At 34.3% G+C, this 10,862-nt stretch overlaps 1 pseudogene across 1 annotated transcript; it reads left to right on the top strand.

Moving 5' to 3' along the window:
- Window positions 1–19: 19 nt before the first annotated feature.
- LOC149081037 (serine/threonine-protein phosphatase 2A regulatory subunit B'' subunit gamma pseudogene) lies at window positions 20–10,457 on the top strand (annotated as a pseudogene). The gene is made up of 3 exons (XR_016193406.1): window positions 20–130; window positions 371–453; window positions 8,954–10,457. The product of XR_016193406.1 is annotated as a serine/threonine-protein phosphatase 2A regulatory subunit B'' subunit gamma pseudogene (transcript).
- Window positions 10,458–10,862: the final 405 nt, after the last annotated feature.

The raw sequence follows: 10,862 nt of genomic DNA, 5'->3' as shown, positions 1-10,862 counted from the left end.
CGAATGCGATATGTTTATTTACAAACAAAATATCGCTGCAATGTAGCTGTTGATGTTTTGGATAATGGAGGGAAGAGAGTATCAAAAAGAGATCGAAATAGTTAACTAATATTGATCTTCCACCTTAATGGTAAGTTATTTGAATTCAATTAAAAGATAAGATTTTTAGAAAAAAACATTATTTATAATCGTTGATATGATAAAATATATCGGAATTTAAAGGTTTAAATATTGAGGAAAGTTGTTTTCATTTCCTTTTTAACTATGACTTGAATTAAAAAAAATTAACTTATAAATTGCAAATAAACTCCTTTAAAATGTATAAAATAATTCCATTTACTCGTTGCTGAATTAGAATATTTTTTTTTAGGCTAGAGGTGTCATCCCAGTGATTAACCTGTGATGAAGTTCGAGTAGGACACAACTCAAACACGGGAACCAGAGCTGCTGCTTGTAAATATTATATTGATATTATTTTCGTACATAGGATATAGACTATATCGGAGATAGACTTGAAAGTTTGAGGGGGGACACGATGATGTCAATTCATATGTACATTAGATCAGTCGACTCCATCTTTGACGCTAGGTGTCAAACGCCGCTCCCCCCCCCCCCGTATTTCTCCGCCCATGTTTTCATATTAGTGTGAAACTGTGTGTTAGTGATCTTTATTAGTCATACCAAATGAGAATTGTTAAAGATTAACTTAATTTTCATGTATGCCAAACCCTTATACAGTGGTACTTCAAGTTATAGGTTTTTACTTTCGAGCAACCCAAATTACATGCAAAAAAGTAACAGCTGATAATGCTATAGCTTACAAGGAAATGCAGTGATCGGTGCAAGGCAACGAGAAATAAAAATGTATGAATGAATGGTATTATTTACACATATCTTTGAAATCATTTTAGCAGAAAATCATCTTGTAAGTGAGAGATCACTGTAACTAACCTATAACCTTGAAATAAGCGAAGAAATGTTTATTTAATGCACGTAAGCTTGGGCGATTTCAACAAGTCAAAGACAATGGTGGTTTTTAGATTATTCTGTAACGGCCCCAGCCTGGGGAGTGGGGAGAGAGGGCGCTTTGAAACAATTTTTATGATTTTCTGTTTTTCCACACTATAAATTCACAAGTGACCTGGAGCTTATTAAAGATCTCGGCACTGATTTTTTCTGGCATGATTTTTTTTTAGGATTTCTCAGAAATGGGAAATTGCATTGTGTCATTGGACAGATTAATTTCTCGCACACTGCTACGGCTTCACTTGATACTTGATTGGTTATTTTCTACCAAAATTTGCACAGATTCTCACATTTTACACATCTTTCTTCCTTCTCTTTCTCAGATGAGATCTCGTCTATAAGCTTTTGCTGTTGCACACAATGGAGATCAATCAGTTCACTGGTGGTCAGCTCTGGGCCATATTCGTCCACTAGTTCTTGTATGTCATTTGCATTCACCTTCAAACCCATGGTCTTTCCTTAGGACACAATCTCTTTGACAACTGGTGGCTTCTGTTCATGAACTAGCCCCTCGAATAATTATTTTAACACATTCACTACTACCATTAAACCATACATGCACCTCATCCCTATTCCTCTGCAGAACTTCTAACGAATTGGTACATGTTAGAATGTGCATGTCCATATTGTGAACCCAATGTGAAGTTTGTTATTGTGTAATGCTTGTTATTGTGTAATGCTTGTTATTTGTAGTGCTGCCATCTGCCATCAATTTTTCTAACTATGAGTGAAGTGCAATGATTGAATAATTGTACTGTTATAGGGCTTTCCCGGAGATCAATACTAATTGCTAATATCTGATCTCTCATTTTGTGCTATTTTTGCATCATTTTCAATATTGACAGCTTATGTAATATTTGTACTGTCACAAATTTTGGCTTTTATAATTCATCACCAGTCAAATACCTTTTCTTTGATAGGTTGTTGAACTAGATTTTTGCTACAATTCTTAGTATCAAAGTGGTTTAAGTCTGACTGAGACCACTTTAACCTCAACGATTTCTAAGTTTCATTAAAAGAACAAATTAAGATGTAGTACCCATTTAAACAGAACTACAATTTTAACCACATTTGCACCTAACAGGAAATGTGAGCACATGTCTGTGCATGGTGTTAAGTCATTTTGTGAAAAGGTGACTTTGATGATCAACCCCTCACATAATAGTGTATCTCGGAGAAATCAAAAAGTTACAATGATACAACAAAAAGGAAAAAAAGAAGTACATATTTATTTTCATCCAATAAAAAATAATTCTGTACTCAATAAGGACACCAATGTTTAATTTATCCTTACACAGTTTTCTTATTACAAAGTTTCCGAAATGGTGAATGATAATTTTACAGCACCAGAACAGTGGCCATGTCTTTACTCGTTCCTACAGCTTCATCTGCTTCAAGAGGAAATAAGATGATCATTCAAATTCACTCCTGCGATAAATCAAGGGGTATTTTTACACCATCAAATTGTAACATACATAAAAAAATAAGTGCTATAACATTTATTTACATTATACAGCAGTGGTCGGGACAAAATATACATTCACAATATGAAGAACTTTGTCTTCTTGTCAGCAGCCAAATCAAATTTTTACTATAAAATATCGTCAAACCCCCAATTTAATGCCACCATTTGTTTCACAGAATTCTGGCTTTATAAAAAGTTTGGCATTATATCGAATCATGGTTTAACACTTGTAAAGCTTTTTGCTCAGGGTAAGTTTCTTGGTGGGAGGCACTATAATGGGGCTCGCCTACTTGATAATCATTAGATAATTGCTACCATCTCAGCAATGATTCAAAGATTATGCTTATTAAGATGACTATTTCTCCATGGAAAATCATGTAACTTCAAAAAAAAAATCGTCGGATGTGACGTGCAGTAGCCAAATTTGATTTCGTAGTTGGAAAACTACAGTATATTAAAATTTAAAAAATAAAGAAAGAATATAATCTGATTTGAAGTAAGAAAGTGCTTTCCGGATGTCAAATATACAGTATAGTTTGTACATACACTATACAGGGTGTCATGTAAGTCCTATAATTCGGCCTTTATCTCATCAACAGTTTGTCATAGAGGTATGGTTCCAATGTAAAAAATGTTCAAACCATGTTCAGGAAGCACTCTGCACTAGTTTTAAGAGTGAAAATATAGTGTGTCATAAAATAAAAATCTAAATTTTTATATGGTAAGCCTGTTCTCTAACTTCCAGTTAAAAAGTTGTTGCCCTGTCACTCCTGAAGTACACTTAAAAACTTTCACTTTTCTGAGGGCAATATTCGCAGAGATATTTGAATTGAAAATCAGAGAAAAGTTGGGGGAAAAACAGTGTAAACTAGTGGAAAATGCTTCTTTCCTTCACTTATGCTGTTCTTTCTGAACTTTTCTCAGATTTTCAAGTTCAAATATCTTAGCAAATATTGCACTTATGCACACACATATTACAATGCATGGATGTTTTTTTTGGCCTCAGGATAGACAGGGCAACAACTTTCCGATTCAGTTATTTAGGACAGGATGTCCTCATAAAAAAATTTTGATTTTTCATTTTGTGACACACTGTGTTTTCACTTTCAAAATTGGTATAGAACGAGGCGTTGAATACATTTTGAGCATTTTTCAAATTGGAACCATACCTCTACAATGAACGATTGATAAGATTAAGGATTCATTAGGTCTCACAGGAAGCATCCTGTATAGTCATAAGTCAGTGGACCCTTTGGAGTTCAGAGCAGTGCCATCTTAATGCATGGTCCGGGGGGCCTCAGGAGAAGAGGGGCCTCACAAAAATGAGATTTGTTTGAAATTTTATAGAATTTAGGAGGTAGGACCTCAGGAAAACCAATTGGCCTGGGGCCCATGATGCTATTGAGACGGCCCTGGTTCAGAGAGATTTTTTTTGAATTTATAGAAAAATACTTCACAAATTGCTCTGAAATTTCGGTCACGTAAATCTTATGTGATGCCTGTATCCATAATTTTCAGTGAAAATTTAGTTATGACTGCATTTAGGGGACCAACAAAAAACTAAATAAGGGGGAAAAAAAGTTTTTGATCAACCCTGTCTCAGAAAAAGCTGCAAATGATTTATAACTTTCACAAAATATTTTACCTGTTATTTTCGAAGTTTGTATGCACTTTCATGAAATTGCACATACTTTCACAATGATATGAATGTTTCCCCCCTAAAAATTCTAATTTTCATCACAAATTTTTTCCTTATAAAAAGAGGAGTTTTCAACCAAAGTTTACGCAAGTTATAAAGAACTTCAGACAACGTAAAAGTTATACATTATACTGAAATTTGAAGTGAAACCATTTGATAGTTCAAGAGATATTGAGCATTTAACCCTTTAATGGACAAGTATTGACATATCCAAAGAGAAAAATTCTCAGGAATTAAATATTAAGCAAAACTAAGGTACCCTGAATGCTATATATTACTTGACAAAAAAAATTCAAATATTAAAAAACATATATGGGATGTTGCACTTCAGGAATCCACACTACTGCTACTACTTAACCAAACATGTACCTCTTACACATTCCTTTACGGAATTTCTCTAACAAATTGGTACATCCCCCTGAATGTGTGTTATGAGTAGTGTATGTATGGTGTTAAAATTTCACCTGTTTTGCTGGTGCTGTCACCTGTCTTTCAAAATTTGAAGTAAGTATGACAAATGTCTGAATTTTCATGTTATGAAAGCATCCTGTTCTAGGTCTGCCTGCTTTATTTTAAACCATTTGAAGGTAGGTTGTCCCACCTTTTTCACAAATTATAACTTCACAAAAAAAAGGAATTTTTTGCTTCAAATCACACGTGTCAAAATGCGGTTTATAGTTACAAAATTATCAGGAGAGAGCTTGAGTTGTCCATAATTTTTTTTTTCTTGGCAGTAATGGTAATTTTTATCATTACATGCTTTTGATGACAGCCAAAGAAAAAGTGATTTGCCAACTTTTACCAAATTTTGCATCATCAATTGGATAAAATTTTAATAAATGTATAACATTGTAAAAAAATTTAGTTTTTGGATGTATTTTTTTTTTAGGTTCCAAAAGATTTTCAGAACGAATTATTAGCAGAAGAAAAAAGGTGGGACATATGCAATCCTACCCACAACCTCTTTATATAAAAAATACATAGGAGGATAATTAACTGCGGACGCCAGCCCTGTGAAGTTATTGCAGCGTACAACCGTTCTAACAGTTGAAATGTACGGGATAATGGCACACTTAAGTAATACAGAGTTCATGCTTTTTATTCACTGTGACGCAGATTTGCCTACGGTTTCTTCTTCCCCAGGTTACATTTGCATGCATGATGTTCTTTATCTCCCGATAAATTTCAACAGGAATGCCGTTTCAATGTTTGCGGAGGGGCTGTTTCGAAACGCGTGTTTGCGTTTCATATTAGACCATGCATTCTTTGATGACAATTGTTTGTATTGGTGCTTACTATCACCTCTTGAAAGTTTTTCCCATCTTTTCTGAATCACCGTGTATATGAATTGACATGATCATCATCGTGCCCCACCCCCCAGACTTATCTGTAAGACTAAGTCTATCTTACAGATATTACAGTATACTACCACAGACTTGAGACTATCTGCGCCTATGGACGGCACGGAAACTCCACATCCTGCTGTAAGGCCCTAGGCTGATATCTTTGGTGTGCTCTCAGTTCAGACTGAAAATTTCTGAGAGTGTAATTTTTCATCGTAAGAATAAATCTGCCATAAAAAATGCAGCCCCTGTAATCATGCCGCATCGTCACCTCATGCCTTGCGTCAGCCCTGCATAGGAGCTTATTATATACTGGCCATATTCCGAGATCCTAAGATATGAGAAATCCTGAACCAATCTAGGGCTACAACGTGAAACATGGCAAACAAACATACGATATGTTAACGTGTAGGCCTATAAGGAACTCCCCCCCCCCCCGATTTTTTAGACTTAAAATTTGGAAAATAGTTTCATCAAAGATATTTTTATTCACATCATAGAAACAATTAAGTTCTTTATCACTCTCATCTGATACATTACAATCAGCTACATCAGCTAATTAATAATCATCATGAGAGTCATTCTCATTGTAAAGTTCAAGGAATTGAAATTCACCTTCACTTGTAAATTAGAATTAAGCTTAAAAGTTTTCGAGTTTTTTGGCCGACGTGAAGTACAGTTTTTGTCTTTCGACGTTTCGTTCGCCACTCGTGTGATTCACGTCGGCCAAAAAACTCGAAAATTTTTAAGCTTAATTCTAATTTACACGATTCACCTTCACTTTGTTTTCCAAAACTAGGAGAATCTCCTTTTCTGTCTCTTCTCGTCCTCATTTTCGTTTCTGTGACCCGTATCTTTTGACTAGAACAAGAAAAAGATCTGCGTGAGAATCTCGTGCGATAGAAGTGAAACTTTTAGGTTTAACATGAGTAAATTTACTTGAATTGAATTTAATTTGAATTATTTAAAATTGAATTCAGAAATTTTAAATTTAATTACCATAATAATCCCATTGTAAATTCCATGTGTGGCAGATTTGTTCACTAAAATTTCTGGTGACAATCGTGGTTGGCTTTAAATCGGAAGTGGGGGGCTTTTTATCGGGACTGAAGTCTAGCACAGGAGTGAAGAGTAAGAAATAAGAAGAAAAAGAAAAAAGTGAAGTAGTGGAACCTCGATTTCATGATTTTCGGAGCTTGGTCGATCTTCGGGTTTGAAATCGCTCATCAGCGATGCCTGTAAAAAGTCTCCAAAAACTTTACACTTTTAGATATTTCCATTTTTTTTTTTCGTCTGTTAGCCAAATACGAAAAACTTTTGATTCTTCAGAGTATCTAACGAATATAACCCGTTTTGCACGAGCTTCAAATTTACACCTGTGTTTCCTGTTATTCTAAGCTTTGCAACCAAATACTTTGAAATAGCTCACATTAGGTATTCCGCTATTCAAAGTTTAAAATGGCGTCTTATAATCAAGAATACTTGATGGGCTGGTACTTGATTTCTGGTATAATTTTTACAGTTAATATCGCTTCAGCCCAAAAAAAAGGAGGCAACTTCAATTGAATCAAAGAACGTAGAGCCATGTCTAGCGTGTGATTTTCCCTCTAAAACTGCTCAGGAGTAGCTTACTTAACATTTCCTACTTTTTTCAAATAATTATTGAATTTCTCATTTAAATATTCATACATTGAATATATGAAGATTGTTTTAATTTTACTTACTGTATCATTCATTCACTATGAGACTGTTGGATCTTATTTTCTTTGCAGTATTTTCATCTGATGTTGAATTATCCTTATCTTCACATAAGATTTTATGTTTACCGGAGTTGGTAACTAGAGAAACAAATAGAGGTGGTACATGTATCGATCATGCATTTTACAGAACAAAGAAAAGTTTAATGCAACATTTTACTGTACTTAAAACTCATTTTGCAGATTATTCGCTGCAGATCATCCTCCACCCCGAGTGATAATTTCAAATGATTCATATTGAATTTTAATTATGCAGTTTATCATTTAAATAAAAATGATAAAACTAATAACTAAAAGATTTTTATTGCCATGATACTGGCAATCAAATTTAAAGATGGTTTATTGTATTTTAATATTACAGTTATGCCTCTGCTATCGAAAATGATTCATTCTGGAATCACGTTGGTTTGCTGAAACACGATTTCCCATAGGTTTTTATATAAAATCGTTTGATTCGTTCCAGCTTCTACCCAAAATTTAAAGATAAGTTTTTAAGTTTTTTAAAACACCAAGGAATGCTATAAAAAAGACAAACTGATTGAAGGATAAAATGAGCGGCTTCAAAATTAAATAAATAAGAATCTACAGGAGGATGAGATATCGAAGATGTTTTTTATTTCACATTATGTATGTTACTGCCAAAGCCCGAAATTGGTCAATTTCAGCAAATATTGACCTTGCCAATGTCCAAATTTCGGACACTCCGCGAAGTGGCCAGTGATTCCTGGCCAAAGTCCGATAACAAAAGACATGATTCGGGATCATCGTGAAGTTGGTGTATTTTTTCGTGAGAATTAAGTCCACGTTAGTTATGGCAACCCATCAAAATGCAGTCACGATGCGGTAACCATTTTTTTCCTTCAAAATTCGCACAAAAAACCAAAACAAAAAAGCCGGCCAAAGTCCGAATCATTTCTGCAATTTGGATTTTACCCCAAACTCTTGGCCAATTCGCGGAGTGACCGGCCCCGTCGTGAAAAGGACGCTTTTTGGGCTTCGGCAATAACATGTACACAACCAACACCAGCTTTAGTCTACTAAAGCTGGTGTCGACGCAGCCCAATCGAGTTAGTGTTCCCATCCGTTTGTGATTTTATCAGCTCATTTCTGTGTCTGATACATGCAGATGGAGGAGGAGATCTCCCAGAATGCCCAGATTGTTCAGCTTGATGCTAAGTCTTACACTGAAAAAACGAATGCTCTGAAAACATAGGCTAGCGTTTTTTCAATGAATTTTCTATTTTGGCTAAATCTTTCATTTTGTATGAAATGGTCCAAAGAATTTCAGAAAGAGAAGTGTAGGTACATGTGAAGGACCTCTACCGAAATGCTGCAAGAGCTAATTTTCATTTGCTTTGAAATGTATAACACAATAAATGAAGAAACACTTCAAAGTAGATAACATTTTACCCTCTAGCGAGAAATTTATCAACCTTTGTTTTTTTTACGTTCTTTAGATTTATTTACTAAGCTTTTGAATTTTGTTGAGAGTTATTTCACCTTTATGCAGAGCAATTCAACTGTTAGGGAAATTTTTTTTCAATCTCATTTATAACTCATTTTGAAACACATTCAGTTGATTCGCTTCTCATTCTTGATGTTTCAAAATTTATTGAAGATATATAAATTTAATATTTCCTAAAATTATTTTTCAGTTGAATAGAGGTAGCAAGCATATCAGAGCTGGAAACCAGGATGTGTGAAAAGTATACAGAAATGATGGAATTTTATACTCGATGGAAATACCATGTTGAAAACTGGAAGATTCCACAGTTTTTTCATAAACACCCTGTTGAAGATGATTGTTTGCAGCAGAAAGTGGTAGAGGAGTCAAGAGCATTCTTTCTACAAAGAAAAAGCAAGCAACTGCTAGATAACCAGGATTTAAAGAATTTGTGGCTGGTGTTGAGACAGTATCAATCGATACCTATCAGTGATGAAGATCATATGATAAATTTTAGTGAATTTATGCAAGTTCGCAGATCATGTTATGGTAAATGCAGGAAATATTTTACAGCTTCTATTTTTGGAAAACTTGTTCAGTTAGATTCCCATGGTCGCATTAGTATTAGAAACTTTTTCAACTATGTGATGAGAAAAGTTTGGTTGCATCAGACTCGAATCGGTCTGTCTCTTTACGATGTTGCTGGAAAGGGTTACTTGAGAGAAGGCGATTTAGAGAATTATATTCTTGAATGATACCAACATTACCCCAGTTGGATGGACTTGAAAATTCATTTCATTCTTTTTACGTTTGTACTGCTGTCAGAAAATTTTTCTTCTACCTTGATCCCATGCATACTGGCCACATCAAAATTAAAAGATATTTTAGCTTGCAGTTTTCTTGATGATTTATTAGAGCTACGAGATGAAGCTTTGCCCAAAGATGCCAAAGAAAAGAATTGGTTCTCTGCTTCATCTGCTTGAGGGTTTATGGACAATATTTGAACTTGGACAAAGATCACAATGGGATGCTGAGTAAAAAAGAACTCTCAAGATATGGTACTGGCACATTAACCTCTGTTTTTATAGACAGATTATTTCAAGAATGTTTGACATATGATGGTGAAATGGATTACAAAACATATCTTGATTTTATTTAGCCATGGAAAACAGAAAAGATCCTCAATCTGTGCAATACTTTTCCAGATACTGGATGTTGAGCAAAAGAAATACTTGAGCACATTTGATTTGAACTATTTCTTCAGAGCTATACAGGAGCAATTGAAGATAAATGGACATCATCCAGTATCATTTCAAGATGTAAGCAATGAAATATTTGATATGGTGCGACCAGCTAAATCCTTTTAGGATACATTGAAAGATCTAATATCAAGTGGACAAGGCGATACAGTTGTTAGCATTCTCATCGATTTGAATGGCTTTTGGACGTATGAGAATAGAGAAGTTCTAGCTGGAGAAAACAATGAAGCACAAGTCTAACCATCAATCTATTTGAAAGAAAGATGTTGTATTAACATATTTATTCGAACAGTATTTATTACTGTGCTTATACAGCAATTATTTTATATGTAAAATATGTCAAAATAAGACTTATGTGTTAATAAAGGCTGTAATAAAATCATAGACCTAAAACTTGTAAAATAAAAGTATTTTTGTACTAATTATTAAGCAAGGCTTGACAAATGGGGAAATAAAATTGGCCGCCAGCGAAATTGTTTAAAAATTAAACACAATTTTTTCTGAATTTGCTGACTTTGAACCCTTTTCTATGTTGGTAAACAAGCTGACATGAATCTGTAAAATTTTGTGTTGTTGTCAGACTCCAATTTAGTAATTCCCCGTAGGAAAATTTAGGCATCAATAACAATTTTTCAATTACCATGCGGACCTGGTGCAGGTTAAGTCCTGCTTTATTGCATTTTTCATCAATATTCACTTATCAAGATTACATTTAAAGATTAATATGAGCTTATGGTAGCTAATAAACTCAAGTGAATAGAAAGAAGTGGTGACAAATTATAAATTTCGCAACACAGTTTCGTTTCTTAAAGGTAATGAGAGAAAGTTTTGTTTCACCACTTAAGAATTTTTGGGGTTAACAAGCAATC

The sequence above is a fragment of the Pholcus phalangioides genome, unplaced genomic scaffold (genome assembly GCF_987345545.1).
Source record: "Pholcus phalangioides strain wild (caught in Gottingen) unplaced genomic scaffold, Ppha-v1.0 ptg000010l_1, whole genome shotgun sequence".
Lineage (NCBI taxonomy): Eukaryota > Metazoa > Arthropoda > Arachnida > Araneae > Pholcidae > Pholcus > Pholcus phalangioides.
Note: the sequence above shows the minus strand (reverse complement) of the source record. Positions and strands in the feature narration are given on the sequence as shown.